Source organism: Lygodium microphyllum, chromosome 26 (genome assembly GCF_053477565.2).
Source record: "Lygodium microphyllum isolate KBCC chromosome 26, Lygodium_microphyllum_v1.1.10, whole genome shotgun sequence".
Taxonomy (NCBI): Eukaryota; Viridiplantae; Streptophyta; class Polypodiopsida; order Schizaeales; family Lygodiaceae; genus Lygodium; species Lygodium microphyllum.
Genome location: NC_141160.1, coordinates 105,908,470 through 105,930,192, shown reverse-complemented (window position 1 = coordinate 105,930,192; position 21,723 = coordinate 105,908,470). Strand labels below are relative to the sequence as shown.

The window sequence follows — 21,723 nt, the reverse complement described above, 5'->3', positions numbered from 1 at the left end:
GTTGAAGGCAACAGCCGACATCTTTGTTCAATTGGCCAAATATTCCCAATTTGAGATATTTTTTAAGTCTCCCAAGAAGAAGAATAAGGGCAAAAAGATGTCATCTTCAATGGCATTAGGGCAACGAAAGCTCCCAAAGGACAACCACCGCAGCCGAAAGATGCCCGAAAGATTAATGTGAGAGAATGTTGAATAGAGAGAAAATTCAGACTTTTATCAAGAGAAAATGGAAGAAATCAGATGTGCTACTCTATTTAGACAACCATTAAAGTTGTCTCCATTGATGGAATACATCGAATATGATGTTTGTTTGATTGAAACAACACTCAAACTGCTGTCACCTATTGCTATAATCTCTTTAGGGCATGTCACCAGCTCTCGGAGGGTCTCTTGCTAGCTAGAAATGGCCTATCAACTATGGTTTCAGCTATGGTAGTGTTCTCTTTGTCTCTCTTAGCTTGGGTAAGGCTCGAATCACACTCTCTCTCTCTCTTCTCCTCCCCTTTGCCAAGTGGCAGCCTTCTAATCCCATGTTTCAACATTATTTGCATTATTAAATTAATTTTCAGCTTTAAAATTTTAAAAAATAATTTAATAATTATTTTAGTGCTCCAAAAATTAGTTTGACCAACGAACAATTAAATTGACTAGGCCAATTAATCTCCCCAGTGTTCTCGAGTCTTCTTTAGCCCTTGGATTGGCATTAAGTACCATTAAATGCCAAATTCTTAGTGTCACCACAACTGACACTTACGGCTAATAAAATATCTTAGGCCAAATTTTGACACCAGATACCACCTAGTATCTGTGCAACACTACTTAAGACAACTTTTGCGTTTGACATTCATTGATTTCCTGGGGTCCTTGGCTCGTAAATATGAAATAATCTCAATTACACTTCACATGTGCAACACATACTTAAACATTTTATTAAAAATTTATCCAATTGTCAAGTAAATCAAGCAAGCTTTTACATCGTCATGACATAACCAACTGTGTTTATGCAACTCATTGAACATAGTGTTCAAATGCTTTCTATGCTTTATCTCATTCTTTGAATATGCAATCATGTTATCAAAGTGTCCACAAATTCCCTATGTGGCCTGAAGATGCAATCCATGATTCAATTGAATGTAGCAAGAGTATTTGTAAGTCATCAAGGCATGACAAGAAACTCATATAACCCAAAAGATGTCATGAAAGTTGTCTTATGAACTATTTTAGTCTAATGTGAATTTGATGATACCCACTTTTCAAAGCAATACAGTTGAATGTAGTTGTCCCCTATAATCTATCCATAACATCATCGATCTGAGAGATCAGAAACTGGTTCTTTATCGTGATTTTATTCAAAGCACAATACTCAATGCACATATGCTATGATCCGTCCTTTTTCTGCACAAAAAGCTCTAGAGAACATGAAGATGAGCTAGGCCGAATCGACGGTTTTTCTAATAGCTCATCCATCTAACTCATTTATCTCCTCTTGTTGAGCTGCACTTGCCTTGTAGGGTGGCTTATTGGGAGGGCTACTTCCAAGAATAAGATTGATACTATGATCTTCCGGTCTTTCGAGTAATAGCTACCCCAATAATGATTAAGAAAAGCAATCAACATATATTTTCAAAATTGACATGTGATCTTTTTCTAACTTAAGATATGTTCTCAACATTTTTATTATCAATCTTATCCTTCGTGAAGACTAAGTACATTCAAAGGTAATTTTTCATTACTTTAGAAATGGTAGTAGGAGCAACCATTATGCTTGATAGTGATCACTTTAGTATGTGAATCAATCATTGCATGCACATGATGGTACCAAGGCAAACCAAGCAAGACATCACAATCCTCAAGTAGTGCAATGAAAAACTCTTCGTTGTCCATATATCAGTGTGCAAGCGAAGCTTCCCAATGAGTGGTATCATTGGTGTGATAAGCTTTCCATGGCCCTTGCGTACCATACCGTCTTCTCCCATGGGTGCCATCTCATCCTCTTTGATGCCTAGACAAGCTGCCATGTCCATGGAGATAAAGCTAGCTCGTGACCCATTATCAAAGAAGATTAATGCATGCTTATCTCTGCTTTTGCCCCATGCTATGTGTAACTCAGTAACATTTTCCTTGGGCTAATCACTGACAACATATGGCACCAAACCAATGGATGTTTTTGGCTTCTTTCCCTTGGGATCCCCCTGATTTTCAGATTTTTTAGCTTGTTGTCTATTGGGATAGTCCTTAGCCATGTGACCCTCCTATTCACAAATAAAGCATTTATCTACAGTTCCTCGTTGTGCAGCTGTTTTCCAACCCTTTTCTTGCTATTTTGATCTCTTTTCAAACAGATTTTTTAGATTTTCCCCCTTTCTTAGCTATGGAAAACTTCTTATTTGGCTTCTCATCCATGCCTTGGAAGCCCAAATCTTTCCCTTGCAGCAAAGCATCAGATGTGCTACTTGTTTCTATGAGTTGAGACATGCTAGATATGGTTGATTAAATGCAAAAATTCATGATTCCTTTAGGCAGCCCACATACATACTTTCTCACTTGCCCATGAAGAGGAATGTAAGAATAAGGAGTCATTGGCAGCAAGGCATCCCAAAACTTCTTATTATATTGTTTCAAATTTTTGCATTGCATTGCATCTAGCTTATTCCAAGTTGTCATAATGTCTCACCTCAATAGTCAACCATTTCAAAGCAAACATTTGCTTGAATTGTATCCACATTGACGGTGCTCTTATCTTGCATTAAGAGCGTGGATCACCATTGCAATGCATTTCCCTTCAAGAAAGTGCTTGCCTTTTGAATCTTAGAGGGTTTGGTGAAGTTGCCTCCCAAGTAGGTTGCATCATATTGTTGGATAAAAGTCAGCTTTCAGCCTATCTTGTAACCATTGAAGTACTCAAACTTCACCCCTTTTACACCCTCATCATAGTCTTTTGTTTTCCCTTTGGAAGTTAAGTTCTCATACAGTGGCTGCTGGAAAAAGAGAGCACTTGTTGGGTTTGCATCATAACTAGCACCATAGGAAGCATTTGCATGACCAACACTCATTTCTTGAGCCCCATAAGCACGAGGGTGTGTAGATGCATTATTGTACATGCCACTTTGTGTCTCAAGCATCATGTCAATGCTGCTATAGATAGGGTTATGCATATTATCAACCCTACCTAAATACATTGGGGCTTGCACACTATGCATTGGTTGTTGCATACCATAAGGAGTTGTGCCGTATGCAGTCCTTGACTCACCATAGCATGAAAAATGGTACCACCACCAAAGTATCCTTGCTACGCCATACTTGCATGTATGCCCCGGCTGTCCAAAACCCATTGGTTGGCACTACCAAGGTAGCCTTGTATTTGTGTATGCAATCCCACTGATACTATTTGCTTTTGTCAACAAAAGTTAGGGTTTGACAACAACCTCGAGAAGCATGCTAGGAGATTGAAGCCTCAAGACTTGAATTTTCAAAGCTGATAATTATTTGTCACCAAGATTCAAGTGAGGGACCAACCAAGATTCGAATTTGGCGCAAATTTCATTTCCCAAGGAATCAATGAAGGCTAATTGTCCGAGCAAATTAAGGGGCAAATCAATTTAAAGACTTACTAGTCATTATTGACAATAAGGGGCTTTTTGGGTTGAGAAAGTTTGAAGAAATCCCATTGTATTCGAATTCAATTGCAATTAAAGATAAAGAAATACTGAAAGAAGCACCAATTTTGGGGCCAACAAGGTTTCCAACGTCCAAGATTGATTAGTAAATATTTGTGTTTCAACATTTCATTAATTATTGCTCGCTGTAATTAAGTGATAATCATGTTATTACCACCCCTCCACGAAAGGAAGGCTGGTTTCATGGTTCCATTCCGCCATGATACCATCAAATCCTTTGAATTGATGGGCCCAAAACACTTGATTGCAAGTCAAAAGATTTGCATTATTGCTGAAATTATATTCAGCTGCTAATTACAACAAGTATGTCTTCACACGGTGATACATGATCAAGTCGTGATACATCTCACCTTGGTCATTATTGTGGTGAAGGTGGAAATGCAATGTATGATCTTAGACAAGGTTCTCAGTGCATAGACAGCAAAGCTGAAAATGTGGGAAATGACCGACTTCCATGCCTCAAGATGTTGATGGCCAGCAAGAGGGTGAAGAAATTGATGATAGGTTCAAAGATCGGATGAGGACAGTAACAAATCTCTTTGCTAAACTGGAAAAGGATCCTCAATTGTGTGTATGTATGTTGATAAAGATCCAAAACTATTAATGTGTAGGAAAGGCCCAAATGTAGTATTGTAAGAGAGTTGCTAGAATTTTTTTAAGCCACACACATAGAGAGAGAGTGTGTGTGTGTGTATTTTGATAAAGGTCCAAAGCTATTAATATAAGAGAAGCCCAAAGGTAGTATTGTGATATTATAGGAGAGAGTTGCTAGAATTTTTTAAGCCACAAAGAACACAAGGAAATGCCTAAGCCTCCATTGGAAAAGCCCAAAGTTGCTAATGAGCACTAAGATTTGGTACCCATGGGACAACAAGTGCAAATGCATGGCCAACTTAGTAGTGCCAATCCATGGAAATATGGACAACAACATATTCATGCAAATGCAAACATGGGACAACAAGGATACTTTGGTGGTGGCCCCATTTTTCATGAAATGGTTGGTCAAGGACCGCATATGGGAATGTATGACACGAATCCCTATGATATGCAACAGCCAATGTATGGTTCTCAACACCCAATGTATCTAAGTATGTTAGGTGGAATGCACAATCCCATGTATAGCAACATAGACATGATGCCTAGGGCACAAAGTGGGCCATATGAAAATGTATCCGCACCCCCTAGGGCTGTTGAAGCACAAGGATTTAGTGCTGGTCGTGTAAAGGCATTTGATAGTGCTGGTTAACATAGGGTGGCAAAAGTGTGGAGTTTGAACCTTTCAGTGGTGCACAAGACAAGCTGAAAGCTCTCTTTCATACAACAATTTAATGCAACCTATTAGGGAAACAACTTCACAGAGGTATCTAAAATTCATAAGGCAACCACATTTTTAAAGGGAAATGTATTGCAATGGTGGTCTACACTTCTTATTCAAGGAAGAGCACCTACCACTTGGGTTAAGTTCAAGCAAATGTTTGCTTCAAACTGGTTGACGAGCACATTTAAAGTGGACATGATGACAACATGGAACTAGTTAGATGCAAAAGATTACAACTACTTGGACTAGTAAAATAAGAAGTTTTGGGATGCTTTGTTGCCTGTTATTTCTTATTGGTCAATTCCCCTTCACCATGAGCAAGTGGAGAAGTATGTATGTGATTTGCCAAAGGGGATTTGGGATTTTTGCATTAAATCCATTGTTTCCAACATGTCGTAGCTTATAGAAACTACTACTACAACTGATACATTGCTGTGTGGAAAGGATGCAAAATTCCAAGACAATGATGTCAAGTCAAATGTCAAAGAGGTAAAGATTGAGAAAAAGGGCAGATCTGAAAATAAAGCTGAAAATCAAGGCATATCTGAAAATAGGGCTGGAAAGAGGAGTAGATTGCAAAGAAAACCTGGGGAAAAATGACGCACGTCGTAAGGAACTCATGGCTGCAGATAAATGCTTTATTTGTGAGCAAGAGGGGCATATGGCAAGGAGCTGTCCTAAACACACCAAGTAGGTAAGGATAATAGTAAGGGAAAGGAGAGCAAAAACTCAACTGGTTTAGTGCTTGACATAGTGGCAGATCAGCCCAATAATGATAGCACTCAGCTTCACAGAGCATGGGGCAAAATCAAAGATCAGCACACACTTATTTTCCTTGATCCAAGAGCATGATCAAACTCTCTCTATTGACATGGCTGCCCGTCTAGGCATCAAAGAGGGTGAGATGGGGCCCATGGGTGAGATTGATATGGAATGCAAGGGGCATGCAAAGCCAATCACTCCTATCATTGGAAAGCCTCGTTTGCACATTCAAATATATGTGGACAACAAAGAGTTCCTTATTGCAACTTTGTGTCAGAAGTGGTGTAACAATGGAAGCACAAATAAGTGTTGATATAAACTACTGAACAAAAGACAAAAAAGAAAGAAAACAAAAGAATGCTACAAAGGAAGAGAACTCGGAGATGTGCTTGGGAAATGGAATCCATATACCAAGCACAAAAATTACGCGTACAACAGTGAGTCATTGGCTACATGGGCACTGGCACCAGCTCCTCTCTCCAACAAAAAAACCACCTGAAGAATAATGATGAATGACTGAATGAGGAGGAGGAGGAGCCCCTGAATAAATAGATCCACAATATGCCAAAAATGGCAGCTGGTCAGCCAGCATTTCATTCTAGCCGACTAGTATAAAATGCTACAAGTGCCACATAAAAATCACTAAAATACAAACTAAAATGCTCAATCCGTCTAGCATACACAGACTCACACATGAGCTAACAATCCTACTAACACCCTCTCTCAGATCATGGGTGATCTAATACAATACAATGATACAATGATAATGAGTCATCACCGTCCATACAACATAGAACTACCAAAGTAGAACCATGGATACCCAAGCAGTGGGTGATCAAGCACCACCAAGGTGCCTTGGAGAGAATCTGATGTCGATGTCGATCGTACCAACTCCTAAAAATAGAGAAGAGTCATAACAGATCTATGTGTCCGTCAACAATGTCGCACAGTAGCATACAAGACCATCTTGTCAAAAATGCCTCTCAACATACGTGACCATGGATTCCCCGCCTTTGGCCAAGACCACCAAAGTGTCCCCTCATATGAGCTCAAACTAGGAGCCAATTCCGCTCTTTGTGAAAGAAACAGTTCATCGTGAACTTGGATATCAATCACAGCTCCAAGATTTAAACCTCCCACACTTTAGTCAATGCATCAAGAACGTCCGTCTCTGGAACATGTGCAGTTGTTACCTATATAGATAAGGCTCGGCTGCCCCATCTCACCACCCTCTCACACTCCCTCTTTGGTACAGGAGAGTCGTGAGGGATGACTGCATCACCTAGACTAGAAAGCAGCAAAGGAAGGGGCAGTCAAGCCCTTCCCTTCACCTAAAGAAGTGGATCCCAACTGCGCCTTGGACTTCTCCTTGGCCGAAGAGTCAAAATCGAAGTTTGAGAAAGAGGAGGACTCAGCGGAGAAGTCCTCATCCTAGTTCTTCTTCTTCTCCTTCTTCTTCCATGAGACTACGAAACAGTTGCATGGGGAAACGTGCCTCCTACATCTAAAGTTTCGACCATATTTCTAGTGATGTCCGATAGGAGGTAACCATCAGTAGAACTTTTTTAGAAATACATCAAAGGAGTGCAAAGTATGCATGCGCATCATCTGAATATCCCATGTAAGCACAACTTCCTCATGGTTGTCCTCATCAAAATCTTTAGGAAGAGGAAAAGGACGTTGAGGCTAAGAAATAGCTCCAGATACAATGTATCAAATCCACTTTTGCACAAACCAAGCTTTCATCACAACACTCCATGTAAGATAGTCAAGTCCATGTAACTTACCATCTGTAGAAGTGCAAAAAGAAACCATCTAGAGGGAAGAAAAAGAGAGGAGAGAGAATTGAAGGTAACAATACAACCAAACCAACAACAAAGACTTCACAAAATGAGAATTCACATACAATGTAACAAAAAATTTGATAAAAAACGAAGGCCAACTACTACAAATGAAGAAAAACCTGTTAAAAACTACCAAAAACAGCAAAAATGGCTTGTATAACAACCAAAATTAGAGGTAGAAAATGAAAAACGCAGGCGGAGCGAGCATTTAATAGACCTGATCAAAGTAGAGGAAAGAAAGACTTGTAATCAGCAGAAAAATTGCAACAGGAATCTAGATCTTGCAATCTGATACCATGTCAGAAGTGGTGCAGCAATGGAAGAATAGACAAGTGCTGAAATAAACTATTGAACACAAGACAGAAGAGAGAAAAACAAAAGAACACTACAAAGAAAGAGAACTCAAAGATGTGCTCAAGAAATGAAATCCATATACCAAATACGAGAATGACGCGTACAACAATGAGTCACTAGCTACGTGGGCACTAATACTAGCTCCTCTCTCCAACAAGAAAACCACAGCTCCTCTCTCCAACAAGAAAACCACTTGAAGAATAATGATGATTAAATGGGGAGAAGGAGGAGCCCTTGAATGTTGGATATGCGACTCACTTGGATAAAGATCGCATATCATCTCTAAAAATATATGTTGCTTGCTTTTCTCAGTCACTTCCAAGGCAACTACAGCCTGAAAGGCTCGAGGATCATGGCATAGACTTGATCCCTAGTAATAAACCTCCTAACAATGTTAGAATTTGCCAATTCTATAGGCACTACCCAATGTTTTAGTCTTTAGTTCTTTTTCAATTCTTAGTGTAAACACAACTAAAGTTATAAGTTGTGTCACCGCTCTTAGAGTTAGTTAGAGTCAGTCAATTCTAATTGAGTTAGAGCTAGGTCTATCTTAGACCTATCTTGTACCTTTCATTCTCATTCTTTCAGTTCAGCAAGTACACTACTCTTTTGCTTCAGCACACTCTCATTGTCTCTCTTTTCTCTCCTCCATAGCTAGTTGTCATTTTCCAACATTTGGTATTGGAGCAAGGTTCTACGCAGGGATTCAGTTCAACCACCATCAGCTAGTGCCACTCCATCTAAGGTCTTGTTGTTGTCAACCAGCTCTCTGCCTGAGGAGGAGAAGGACAAGTTACTGTTGTTTTCAGCCTATGCACACTCCTACGCACAGTCCCATAAGTAGCCTGCACATAGCCTGAGGAGCTACTGTTTTGGAGAAGCTACTATTATTTTCAGCTCTGCCCCTTAATTTCTCACCTCTATCCACCATATTGTCAACCGTGCCTGCAAATTTCTACAAACCCTAAAAAGTGCAGAAATCTTGATTTTCAGATTTGGGTTTTTTCAAAATTTCTGCAATTTTCCATCCATTTTGGCCCTCTCTTTCCGTTTTCGGCTCGTGCTGCCCAAAATTTGGGGCTCTTCTCAATTTTCGCTCCCAGAGTTCAAATTGACAACCAATTCAAAGAAATTTCACAATTTCTTTGACGATTCCCTACCAAAAATTTTGGGGCTTTTGCCCGATTTGCAGTCGCACGTGCAAATCTTCATTGGAAACGCCAACATTGCTGAATGTCATCAACACTTGTACAAGAAATTTGGGGTTTTTTATCATAGAGGCTCCGACACACATCACGAGGCAAATTCCAACTACTGTTTGTTGTTGACACACAACCTGAGGTGACACTACTACATAAATTTAAGCTGTAAGGTATAAATTTCTACAATTTCTTTAAAATTTTAGAAAGAAATTTGGAACTTTTGTTCGACACCCATTCCAAGGTAGCAAACAAGTAGTACAACAGCATTTAATTGCTATTACAATCAGATTGAGCAAAAATTTTGGAAAATTTCAATAAATGTAAGTTGCTGTAATTTGTACTTTTAAGGGCAGGCATTACAAGGCAAGTGTGGTATAGCAACACATTGCTGTTATTTCTTGGCTGAGTGCTGATTTGGATCAAATTGGACACACTTCGACATTTGTGTGATAGTTTGGTACTTGTTGCATAATCCCAAGGAGATTTTTGGTACTCTAAGGAGTACAATTTATACTTCCACAGAGAAGTATTTGGCTGCAAACTTTTGTCCATTACTGACAGCATAACATGTCAAGGGCCTAATGATCAGAGCAAGATCCTTGGTGTCCTCACTCAAGAGGACAAACTTGATGGATGAAACTACCCACTGTGGAGTTTTATGGTCCGCAACCTTCTTGTAGCGAAGGACTTATGAGACTATGTTATAGGTGATTAGCATCAACCAAGAGGTCAAACCTCGAACACCTTAGCATAACACTAGAGGACATGCTATTAGTGCGATTGCCCCTCCTACCAAGGATCAGAGGAAATGGGACTCAAAAGATGCACATGCAATTTCTTTGATTGCCTTGTCAGTGAAAAGATCGATTATTCAACATATCCAGTCTTGTAAAACCTCAAAATCAACATGGGATGTACTTGAGCGTATGTTTGCAGTATGTAATGAGGCTAGAATATCTTATCTTCGTAGAGAGTTCGCCAATGTCAACATGGATAACGGTGATAACATGACAAATCACCTTACTCACATACAAGATTTGCACAAGCAGCTGCTCAATGTGGATGAAATCATTCAAAATGTTGAATTGGTAAACATCACACTGAACTCTCTTCCAAAGTCATATCTTGGTTTCCACACCTCTTTGCTATTGTCTTTGAGGGGGGCAGTATCCCCTTACATTTATGAAGTTGGAAGGCCTCTTGTTGCAACAGAAATAGACTCGGAAGAATGTTGCATTGCGTTCAAGAGATATGGTTATGCTTTCCGAGTTTAAAGACAAAGAAAAAGTCAAGCAAAATGCAAAAAATCAGCAAAAGAGTGATGCCGAACAGCCATCAAATAAGGTTGTCAGCATAAAAAAGTCTAAAAATAAGAGAAAATGTCATTATTGCAAAAAGCTAGGTCACTATATTGATGAATGCCATGAGAGATTAGCCAAAGAGAATAAAAAGACTCCAATTTGGTTGTCAGAGACATCAGCTAGCAAATCTATTGATGGTGATGCTTAAGCCAAATTTGTGGAGGAGGACTATGCATTTCTAACCTACAATTATGATTCTTCAATGGCCGATTCAGCATTTAATACTGTTGAAACACATCAAATATGGTACTTTAACAATGGAGCTTCACAGCACATCACTTCTAGGAAGTGTTTGTTTTTCTTTTTGCATTCATCCCCCCCTACCACGCGTGTTACATGTGCGAACAGCAACAATTGTAATGTTTGTGGCATTGGAACAGTCACTATTACTGTTGCAGATGGTTCTGACTTCATGCTTCTAGATATCTTGTTTGTGCCTGGCATTACAAAGAACTTGTTGTCTATCTCTGCTTTTAGCAAGCATGGCTTTCAGGTCATCTTTGAGGATGACAAATACATAGTTAGAGACAAGGAGATGAATTATACAATCAAGTTGTTTGGGACCCTATATAAGGATTTGTTTTTATTGGATACCTATGGTGTATAATCTCATGATGCTTTGTCAATCACTACTCTATTGGCCGCTATGCAAAATGCAAAGCTATGGCATGTCCACTATAGACATATGAGTTTTGGAAGTTTGATGACCCTTCAGAGATGTCATATGGTAGATGCATTGCCTCTAGTGAAAACTCCACCTCCTCATGCATGTGAGGGATGTATTTTGGGCAAAATGCATAGATTTGCCTTCAAAAAGGATGGTGCAGTGCATGCTGTCCGGAAATTGCAGCTTATTCAATCTGGTGTTTGTGGTTCCACAAGGACACGTGCACTTGGAGGTCATCTTTACTTTGTTACATTTAATGATGACTACTCTCAGCATACGTGGGTGTATGGGTTGAAAGCAAAATCTGATATATTTATGCATTTTAAACATATTGTTGCAAAGCTTGAGGCTGAAACTGGCCTGAAAATGCAAACACTTCACACGAATAGAGGGGGGAAGTACATGTCTCATGCTTTTGAGACATATTTGCTTGATCATGGCATTATGCATCAAACCACTATCAAAATGACTCCTCTCAGTGGAATGGTGTTGCCGAAAGGAGGAATCACACTCTTAGGAAGATAACTCATTGTATGCTCAAAAGCAAGGGATTGCCTCATAAATTTTGGTTAGAAGGCCTTCAGTGTGCAAATCAAGTGTTGAATCGTGCACCCACTAAGGCACTAAAGATGGTCACCCCGTCTGAAGCTTGGCATGGTACGAAACCCAAGGTTGACTACTTTCGAGTGTTTGGTTGCATAGCCTATGCACATGTTCCAAAACTTCATAAAAAGCTTGATGACAAGGTTGTAAAATGCATATTTATTGACAACAGTTTGAAAAGCAAGGGCTATCGCTTGTATGACCCACACACAAAGAAAGTTTTTGTCAATAGGGATGTCATATTTGCTGAAAATGCTGCATTCACATGATCAGTTTCAAATGCCAGCCACCCATGACATTGGTGATGTCTTTAAGAGTCTCTTGCCACTTTCTTTGGAGTCCGTGCCTGTTGTAAATGGCCAAACAGACATAATACAAGTAGTTGCTGCTGCACCATTTGCGCCTGAACAACACAATATTGATGATGGTTTGCCACATGAAGTGGAAGATGCAATACAACATGAAAGGGCTGCTGTAAATGCAGTAAAACAATCCCGAGAAGGCTGTTACAAACTCTCCAAAAGAGTAAATTGGATGCTCCTTTAGCTCAACGCACTAGAAGGGCAACTAGACATACAACACATGATGTAGAAGGAGCCCATTTGGCTAATTTTATGGAAGTAGATGATTGTGACGAGCATGTATTTATGAGCTCACTATTGGATGATGATGATGAGCCTACTTCCTTGAACGAAGCTCAGCAAGATGTACATTGGATGCAAGCCATGTAGGATGAGTTAGACTCTATTGCCACTAACTCTATATGGAATCTTGTGGATTTACCACTTGGCAAGAAGGCTGTAACCAGCCTTCCTCCTTGGATAGGGTGGTAAACCCCTGATTACAGCTTAATTACAGCAGCAAATAATTAATGCAAATCTGAAAATACAAATTTACCTACTGATCTTCGACAATGCACACCCGATTGGCCCCAAAATTAGCACCCCTTGTGAAGAAAACTGCTAGGGTTTGCACTGAGAACACACAGAGTGTACGACCACGACAAAAATACAAAGAGACAAACACAGACACAGAGGGCAAAACTCAAACCCTAAATGCAAAACTCAAAACTCAAACACAAACAGAAGAAGGGAGAGAGAGAACACAACTCTGAAGTGAATGAATGCTGTAAATGAATGTAAGAGTGTACAGTGTGCTCAAGGGCAGAGCAATGTCGGAGTGTGACGTCCACCAAAGACGGATCCCAAGTCTGTGACCACCAGTTGAAGTGTAGGAGTGTTGACAGTGAATGGCAGCAGGCTGGTCACCAAAATGCAGCAGTTGTCTAGAGGCTGGAAACTGGCAAACGCAAGTGTACCGCCGATTAGAGGCTAGAGACTGCGCACAGTTTGCTGTAAACAGCAGGCTGTAACAGTGTCTAATGTGGCTGGCGATGACTCGATGATCAAATTGCAATAGATGATGATGTCAGCATGGATGAAGGCGCCAGCAGCATGAGCAAACAAGGATGGAGTGGCAACAGTATCGAGGGCTGGACAGCCACGTGAAAGAAGGCTGATGGCTGAAATCTGCACGCGGAGTGAGAAACCTGCACAGACGGAATAAGGCTGAATGGAGGCAGCCTGTCTATTTATAGATATGAAAGGGCGCCCCAAAAGTTAGGGTTTCCACTGAACTCTCTCGAACCACTTCTCGTTTAAAGGTTTTACTCTAAAAGAGCATTTTTTAGTGTGTTTTGGCGTTGTTTAAGAGACTAACCAGTAAGTAATGCATGTTTTAGCTCAACACCCCCTCTCAAGCCCAAAACTGAGCTGAAAGGTTAAGCCAACCACTGTGATGTTTATTGACCCCAAGGCATCCCATCCCAAAGCAGCCAGGGCATCAGACAAAGGGTGCACGTCGGCTGTCCTACCAAGACTACAGAGGTGATGGTTATCTTACCAAGGGAATCCAAGTAGTTACCCCAGAGAGGACAAGGCATCGGACAAAGGGTACATGTCAACTGCCCAGTGGCCTACCAAGCCCTACAAAGGCGGATGGAACCACATGGAACCTTTTTTTTTTAAATAAGTGAGATAAATTTTATGGAATGCGACTGATTGAGTAAAAGTGACCTAGAAGACAAGAGTAGGGAGGGTATACCCAATACATTATAAAACAGTACAAGCTAACCCATCCACTCAGGGTGTCGATAATGAGGAAAAATAGGTGATGAGGTATCCATGTGATGAAGGAGGATGGTGGTGGGGTAACAACAGCCGCCAATGGAAACAACTTAGGATCCGCTCAAGTGGTGCTCTGCACAATGAGATGCAAAGTATGCTACATGCTGAAGAATGCTCATGCAACAGGTGCCACTTGGACAATGTCCCTCCTGGAAAAATTGTTCACTTGCCCGAGCGTCCTAGTACAAAGATGAAGAAATCATGCAATGCAAAGAGTAAGGTACAATAGGGAGAGAAAGTCAATGTCGAAAACAAAGTGTTGAAGCCTGTAGAATACCAAGAAGGATAGGAACCCCCTTTCAACCGAGATGTGGATGCTGAAGAAGGAAGAGGAGCCTGATGTCGGTCTTTGGATGGTGCCGAGAACCATAAGGAATGAAAGAAGAGAAAGTGAATGAAGTGGATAAAGCACCCCGCTAGAAGAGCAAGGTAGAAGTCACCGCCATGATAGCATCGGGAGAGATACTGGACGATCCGCCTCGGGAGGGAAAACCGCCATACCGGAAGAAGAGCAAGTACTCCTAGAATGATGAAACCATGAAAGGAATGGTGCGCATCCCCACGTCTCTAGCCCAGGTAGAACCAAAGCAATCTGCAAGTTAGCCCTACACTGAAAGACAAAACCTTGCAAAAGAGATGAGAATCTGCAAACACAGAGGTTAGTGGTGAGATGCTTCAAAGCAAAACATAACAGAAAGAAAATCTAGCTCAAAATAAATGCAATGAATGTGTATGTGTGAGTAAATGCAGCGAAAGTCAAAAAAATGGAAAAGCGGACACTGAATCCTATGGGCCCGATTCTAAGAGTGCGAAAAATGAATGCTAGACTGACCTAGGGTATCTAAAAGAACGTAGAGACATGCTAGTCTAAAATGATGGCCAGCATCGCATACGTCCAATGGCAGGGCTCTGCCAAGGGAACACCTGACAAGGTGGGGAGGAAGGTGAGATAGATGCATGAAGTGCAACAAGATCGAAACCTGCAGCCCAATCAGCCATTCCCTCGGGGGTAGTGAAAGAGATGGGTTGCTGAGGCTGTACTCAAGCCACATGTCCAACAGCAACGGCAGGTGCTAAAGAAGTAGAGGAAGTAGAAGCGGAAGGCGTAGCTCCACTGGATTGTGCAATCGCAGTGGTTTGCTAAGGCTTTTTAGGTAGAAGACCTTGGGCCTTGGAGCGACACTCCTCGTCCACATGGCCTGCTCTCTGGCAATGTATGCAAAACTGGTTTTTCTTAGGGAGTTGCTGCCAGATAGGTCTAGATTCTTTGGTTCCATTTAAGGAAGAGGAATCACCCTTTGATTGACTTGCCTTCGCATCTGGCAAGTTCTTACCACTGGTGGTTTTCCCTCCCGAAGAAGAGGCAACCAACCCCCTCTACTCTGAATAAGGTTGTGATGAGAATCTCTTGTGAACTTGATCATGCAACCTTGCGTAACACTAGAACTAGCACTCAAACTCGTAGAAGGTTGGCAATCGAGGTTAGAAGATGATGTGATGAATGAAATTGAAGTATTTTTTGGGCAACTTATTCAAGAAGAATGTGACCTAATCATCATCTGACTTTGGAGAGCCAGTAGTGGCGAACTCGGCAAGTAACCGCGTATATTCAACCAGCTTGACTTTCAGATCATTCCCTTCCTTAATAGAGAACTCTTGAAGCTCAAAGTGGAGATTGATACGCCGAGCACGATCACGAGCCGCATAGCGGTCGAGAAGGTGACTCCAACGCTCTGACGCAAGCAGGAAGTCCTGCAACTGAGAGTGAAACTCACGAAGCAATCTCTACATCAGCTTAACATTGGCTGTGGCATTACGGGCTCTCCATTGATGAATGTAATCAAGGTGAGCTAGAGTCCAAGGTCTGGCATAGGCTTTAAACCAATGACGAGGTCCCAAAGACCCTGAGACTCAAACACTTGTTGCATGAAATTAGACCAAGTGGTAAAATTCAACCCGTTAAAATGTCTTATCCATGAAGGCATTCTTGGCCATTGCAACAAGAGTGGTAGTACTCGGAGATGGATAGTGTGAAAAAGTGTAGTGTGGATAGGATGGGCGAGTGGAGTACACTTGGGAATGGGCCCCAGAGTGCCCACTAAGCATACGAGTAGTGTGCAAGGTGGATCCATATGTAGGGATAGACTGACTAGGCATGGGCATGGTAGCCACATGAGAAACCCAAGGAGATGGGATGGAAACACGGGGAGCAAAAGATGGGAATCCCTACATAGGTGTAACCCAAGAAGAGTGTGAAGATGCACCATAAGCTGAAGATGGAAACCCCTACATACGAGTGGTCATGGGAGATGTGAAGCTAGGGATAGAGAGGGGGATGCCCATCACAGTCGACCCAGGAGTTATGGGTGTGCTCATTTGTTGAAAGGCGAGAGGCATTGTATTGAAGGGTGGCATTCCCCCTAACGAAGTACCATGGTGCAAAGAGGTAGAGAATGAGGTGCAGAAGGAAAATGTGCTAGCAGTGGAGATGGAAAATCCAACCCCTAGGGTGTGTGATGCAGATGTGGAGTGTAATCCAAGGTTTTGGAAAGATGAAGAGAGGTGATCAAGATGTGATATAGAAGAGGGTGGGATGGGAGGAAAGTAAGAAGTGTGTGTGACATACTCAAATGAAACAGAAGCTGTAGATGTACCTGAATTTTGTCTGCTTCGTGAGCCCCATCTATTGAAGTTCACATATGCAAAGCCATCCGGATCCTGTACCTCAAAAGAAGAAACAGGTGAGGGTTTTGATTCATGCAACACAAAAGAATTGTACAAACCTGACATTGGATCTCACTGAGATGATGAAGATGGATCGCCAGACGTTCCGAATGTCGTATATCCTCCATGATCGGAGAGATGGCCAACCTCACCAACTGGTTCAAATGTGGTAGCAAATCTAACACCACCGTACTTATTGCGATAGTACTCCTCAAAGTCCTCTGTCATGTTAGTGAAATCTGGAATAGAAGTAGAAGAAGAATGTGCAGGTAAAAGTGGAGTGTCATTCTCCTCACCAAGTCCATAATGCCGTCTCAGGGCCTCCAATGATGGAGAAACCTGATAAGACATCATAGGAACTGGACAAGAAGGTGTCTGGGACATTGTGATTTGGTTACAAGTAGTATTATGTGCCTCACACAAAGACTAGCTCTCCATAATATCCGCAAGATACTCTTTACAAGAGCATCGGCTCTAATACCATGTGAAGAAAACTGCTAGGGTTTGCACTAAGGACACACTAAGTGTACGACCGTGATAGAAACACAAAGAGACAAACACAGACACACAGGGCAAAACTCAAACTCTAAACGCAAAACTCAAAACTCAAACCCTAAACGCAAAACTCAAAACTCAAACACAGAAACTCAAACATAAACACAAGGGAGAGAGAGAACACAACTGTGAAGTGAATGAATGCTGTAAATGAATATAAGAGTATACAGTGTGCTCAAGGGCAAAGCAATATCGGAGTGTGACGTCTATCAGAGACGAATCTCAAGTCTGTGACCACCAGTCGGAGTGTAGGAGTGCTGAATAGTGAATGGCAGCAAGCTGGTCACCAAAACGCAGCAGTTGTCTAGAGGCTGGAAACTAGTAAACGCAGCAGTGTACCGCCGATCAGAGACTGGAAACTGTGCACAGTTTGCTATAAACAGCAAGCTGAAACAGTATCTAATGTGGCTGGCGATGACTGGATGATCAAATCGCAGCAAATGATGATATCGCCAACAGCTGACGTCGGCATGGATGAAGGCGCCAATAGTAGGAGCAAACACGGATGGAGTGGCACCAGTCTAGAGGGCTGGACAACCACGTGGAAGGAGGCTAATGGCTGAAATCTGCACATGGAGTAAGAAACCTGCACAAACGAAATAAGGCTGAATGGGGGCAGCCTGTCTATTTATAGATGTGAAAGGGCACCCCAAAATTTAGGGTTTCCACTAAACTCTCTCGAACCGCTCCCCATTATAGGGTTTTACTCTAAAAGAGCATTTTTTAGCTCAACACCCCTTTCGATATTTCTTTAGCTTTATTGAAAAAAAAGTTCAATTACAATGCGATTCTCCCGATCCCCTTCACAATCCAAACTCCCCTTGCTGTCCAAAGTGACCAACAAGTCTTCAATCTAATTTGCCCCTTGATTCAAGCACTTAATTGGCCTTCACCCACTTCATAGACGATGGAAATGCCCCAAATTCAATGGTTGGCTAGTCCTCCACCTAGATTTAGCTAGAATTCACCTTCAGCCCTAAAAAATCCAAGTTCTGGAGCTTCCAATTTTCGGCATGCTTCCTAAGGCTGCTGCTAAACCCTAATTTCTACCGTAAATTAGGGTTTACAGCAGAGAAATCTGCAACTTCTCAGTCTCCAAGGGTCCAAATGCTGAGATCTTCGGAGCAAGGCTGTGAAATGGCTAGGAGATGAGAGAGAAAGCTGTAGAGAGAGAAAATTCAGAGTTTCTTCGCGAAGAACTAAAGAAAATCAATCATTTATTGCCACTGCCCTATCTTAACAACCTGCAGATGCTATCACCTACTGTTGATTGGTCTTCTCCAGGCCTTGGCTGCCTCAGCAAGTCCTTCAGTGGCTGCAAATCAGACCAGCAGCATCTCCTCCCCCTCTTGTAGATTGAATCCACTAAAAATGTCTCTCCCTAGCCTCTAAACCTAGCCTCTAAAGACGTTTTTTAGTCTTACGTGGGCATTTTTGACAAGTGGAAGCCTTCCCAAATGGTTTTTCCAACATTAGTCATAATTAAATATTAATTTTTAGTCTTAAATACTGAAAATTAATCTAATAATTATTTCAATGTCTTGAAAAATAATCTGACTGGCCAATAATTAAATTGGCTAGGCAACTTCCATTCCCGAATGTCTCTGTGCCTAGACTCAAGCGCAAGGCTAATAGTACCATTGACAAGCACAAAGCACCGTTGGTAGCAAAAGGCTATGTATAAAAAATGGCATAGATTATAAAGAAACTTTTGCTCTTACATCCCATATGAGTACAATGAGATGTGTAATTGCTGTGGCTACAAATTATGGTTGGAAGGTACATCAGTTGGACATTAAGAGGAGAGAGAGAAAGAGAGAGTGTGTGTGAAACGCAGAAAATCTGCAGAGAAGAATGTTATATTAGGATGCAAAATTATACACGGGTACAGAGAAAATGTTGCGTATGTCTCCACCTCGCCGTTAATCCACATCACCAACCCAATCTGAATCACTCCAACCTACAAGAACAAGATCAGAAGCATCTATACCTGCAGGATAGGAAATCCCGAGATCAGAGGCCCCCCTCAAATATCATAGTATCCTCTAAGCAGCTAGCCAATGCTCTTGCTAAGGTGCACTCATGAACCCAGCCAAGAGACCTACAACAAAACATAGATCAACCCATATGTTGAGGAGCCAAATTAAAGATCCAATCAGCTGACAATAGCGGGTAGAATCCGCCAAAGGAGAATCTGTGTGAAGTGGCCTTCTAGTTCGGATCCATAAGAGTAGAAATGGACTGACAATCCTTCATCTCAAAAGTCACCAAGAGCTCATGTACATATCTCTGCTGAGAGATGAAAATCCCCCTCTAAGATTGATAAATCTCGTGGCCCAAAAGGAAATGGAAAAGTCCTAAATCCGTCATCTCGAACTTCTGATGTAAGGTTGCCTTCGTCTCATTGGCCTTCTAGGGATGATCACCTATAACAATCAAGTCATCAACATACAAAATAAACAACACACAACCATCCGCGAAAGTGTGCACATAAAGCTATTGATCGGCCCTACAGCATCGATATTCCAACTTAACCTGAACAAACGAATCAATCTTCTCGTTCCAAGCACATGGAGCCTGCTTTAGGCCATACAAGGCCTTCTTCAACCTATAAACCTTCCCGTCTGAGGAACCAAAGCCAGGAGACTGCTCTACATAGATCTCCTCCTTCAAATCAGCATTCAAGAAGGCCGACTTCACATCCAACTGAAAAACAAGACATCTCCTATGACTAGCCAAGGCAAAAACAGCACGAATAGTCGCCATGCGTACTGTAGGGGCAAAAGTATAATGAAAGTCAACACCCAAGCGCTGTGCAAAATGTTTAGCAATAAATCAAGCCTTGTGCTTATCCAAAGAGCTGTCACTATGATACTTGGTCTTGAAGACCCATTTGACACCAATCACCTTCTTATGAGAGGGACGAAACACAAGGAACCAAGTGCCATTCTGCTCAATAGCCTCCAACTCGACTTCCATCGCCTTCCGCCAATGATTAGACTGTAAAGCATCCTTCACTGATGTAGGCTCTCTATCCTGCTGCATAACACGAGACATCAAATAGTAGTTAGAGCAAACAAGCTCCATAGAATGTACCTAGTGCCTCTGTAACCTCTGCAGCCCATCCTGCGATTCCAACTCCTCACGGACCCCCTCAATCCCTGAATCTCGAAGTATGTCACGGGCCCAACGAGGAGGCCGGATCTCTCCTCATCGCTCTCCATCTTCCGAAGACTCCGATACATCCACCGATGGAATCTCCACTGGGATGGCCGGTGGAAAATAAGACTCGGAATCCGAAGAAAAATCTCCAACAAAAGAATCTAGCTCCAAAGGAACTGTCTCGAGGGCCCAACTCTCCCCTGGATCTCCAAGTACGCGGTGTTCCTCACCCCCTTCTGTGGCCGGAACTTCCACGAACCGCACATCTCGGCTCATATAGACATCTCGCTTCACGGGATCATACAAGCGATAACCTTGGGACTAGAAGCTATAGCCAACAAATACATTTCGTTGTCGAGAAGCCGCCCTAAATTTGTCATGCTGCGTCTTCGAGATGTGCACATAGGTATCACACCTAAAGATCCTAAAGTAAGAGACATCAAGCTTAGTTCCAAAGTAAGCGTCAAAAGGTGTTATCCTATCAACGGCCGAAGTGGGAAATCGATTTAGGATGTGGACTGCCGTAGCCACTATCTTAACCCACAGAAACTAAGGTGTCTCTCGATGCACCATCATGGTGCGTGCCATCTCGATCACACTTATATTCTTCCGCTCCAAAATGTCACTCTTGAGGAGTGTTGGTATTAGCAAACTCCTAGTGAATGCCTCTATCTGCACAAAAACGAGTAAACTCATTAGAAACAAATTCACCATCCTTGTCTAATCGCAAGGTCTTCGATCTCCCGCCCAATCGGTTCTCCTCGAAGAGAAGTCAATTCTTAAAGTGGAAAAAAGCCTCCAACTTCAGCACCAAGAATGATGAAATGTATTTTTCAACAGCATAGACCATTTATGGGTACTTTCTTCAATGACATGATTGTCTTTTTTAAGAATGAGGCCAAGCATCGAAAGCACTTGGCAATAGTATCCAATGAGTTGCATAATCATCAGTTGTGGATACATGACAAGAAAAGTGAATTCTTTGTGCATGAGATCCACTTTTTTTAACACATTGTATCGGTTAACCGCATTTGTATGAATCTTGCAAAAGTGGAGGTAATTCGTTCATGGCCACATCTTAAGAATATTCATGAGCTTTGTAGCTTTATGAAACTTTGTTGATACTTCTAGAAGTATGTACAAAACTTTGCTAAAATTTCTTATCCATTGTATACTTTGCAAAAAAAAAAAAAGTATTTCAGATTGACAACAATGAAAATTTCAACATTTGACATGTTGAAAGACAAAATTACTTCGATATCGGCTATCAACATAGTTTACCACACTAAGTTGGATGCCATGAGAGAT

The 21,723-nt window shown here is 41.6% G+C and overlaps 1 protein-coding gene across 1 annotated transcript in view; it reads right to left on the bottom strand.

Moving 5' to 3' along the window:
• The window catches only part of LOC148013642 (nuclear pore complex protein), a 111,837-nt gene that overhangs the window by 89,023 nt on the left and 1,091 nt on the right, over positions 1-21,723 (bottom strand). The window lies entirely within an intron of this gene.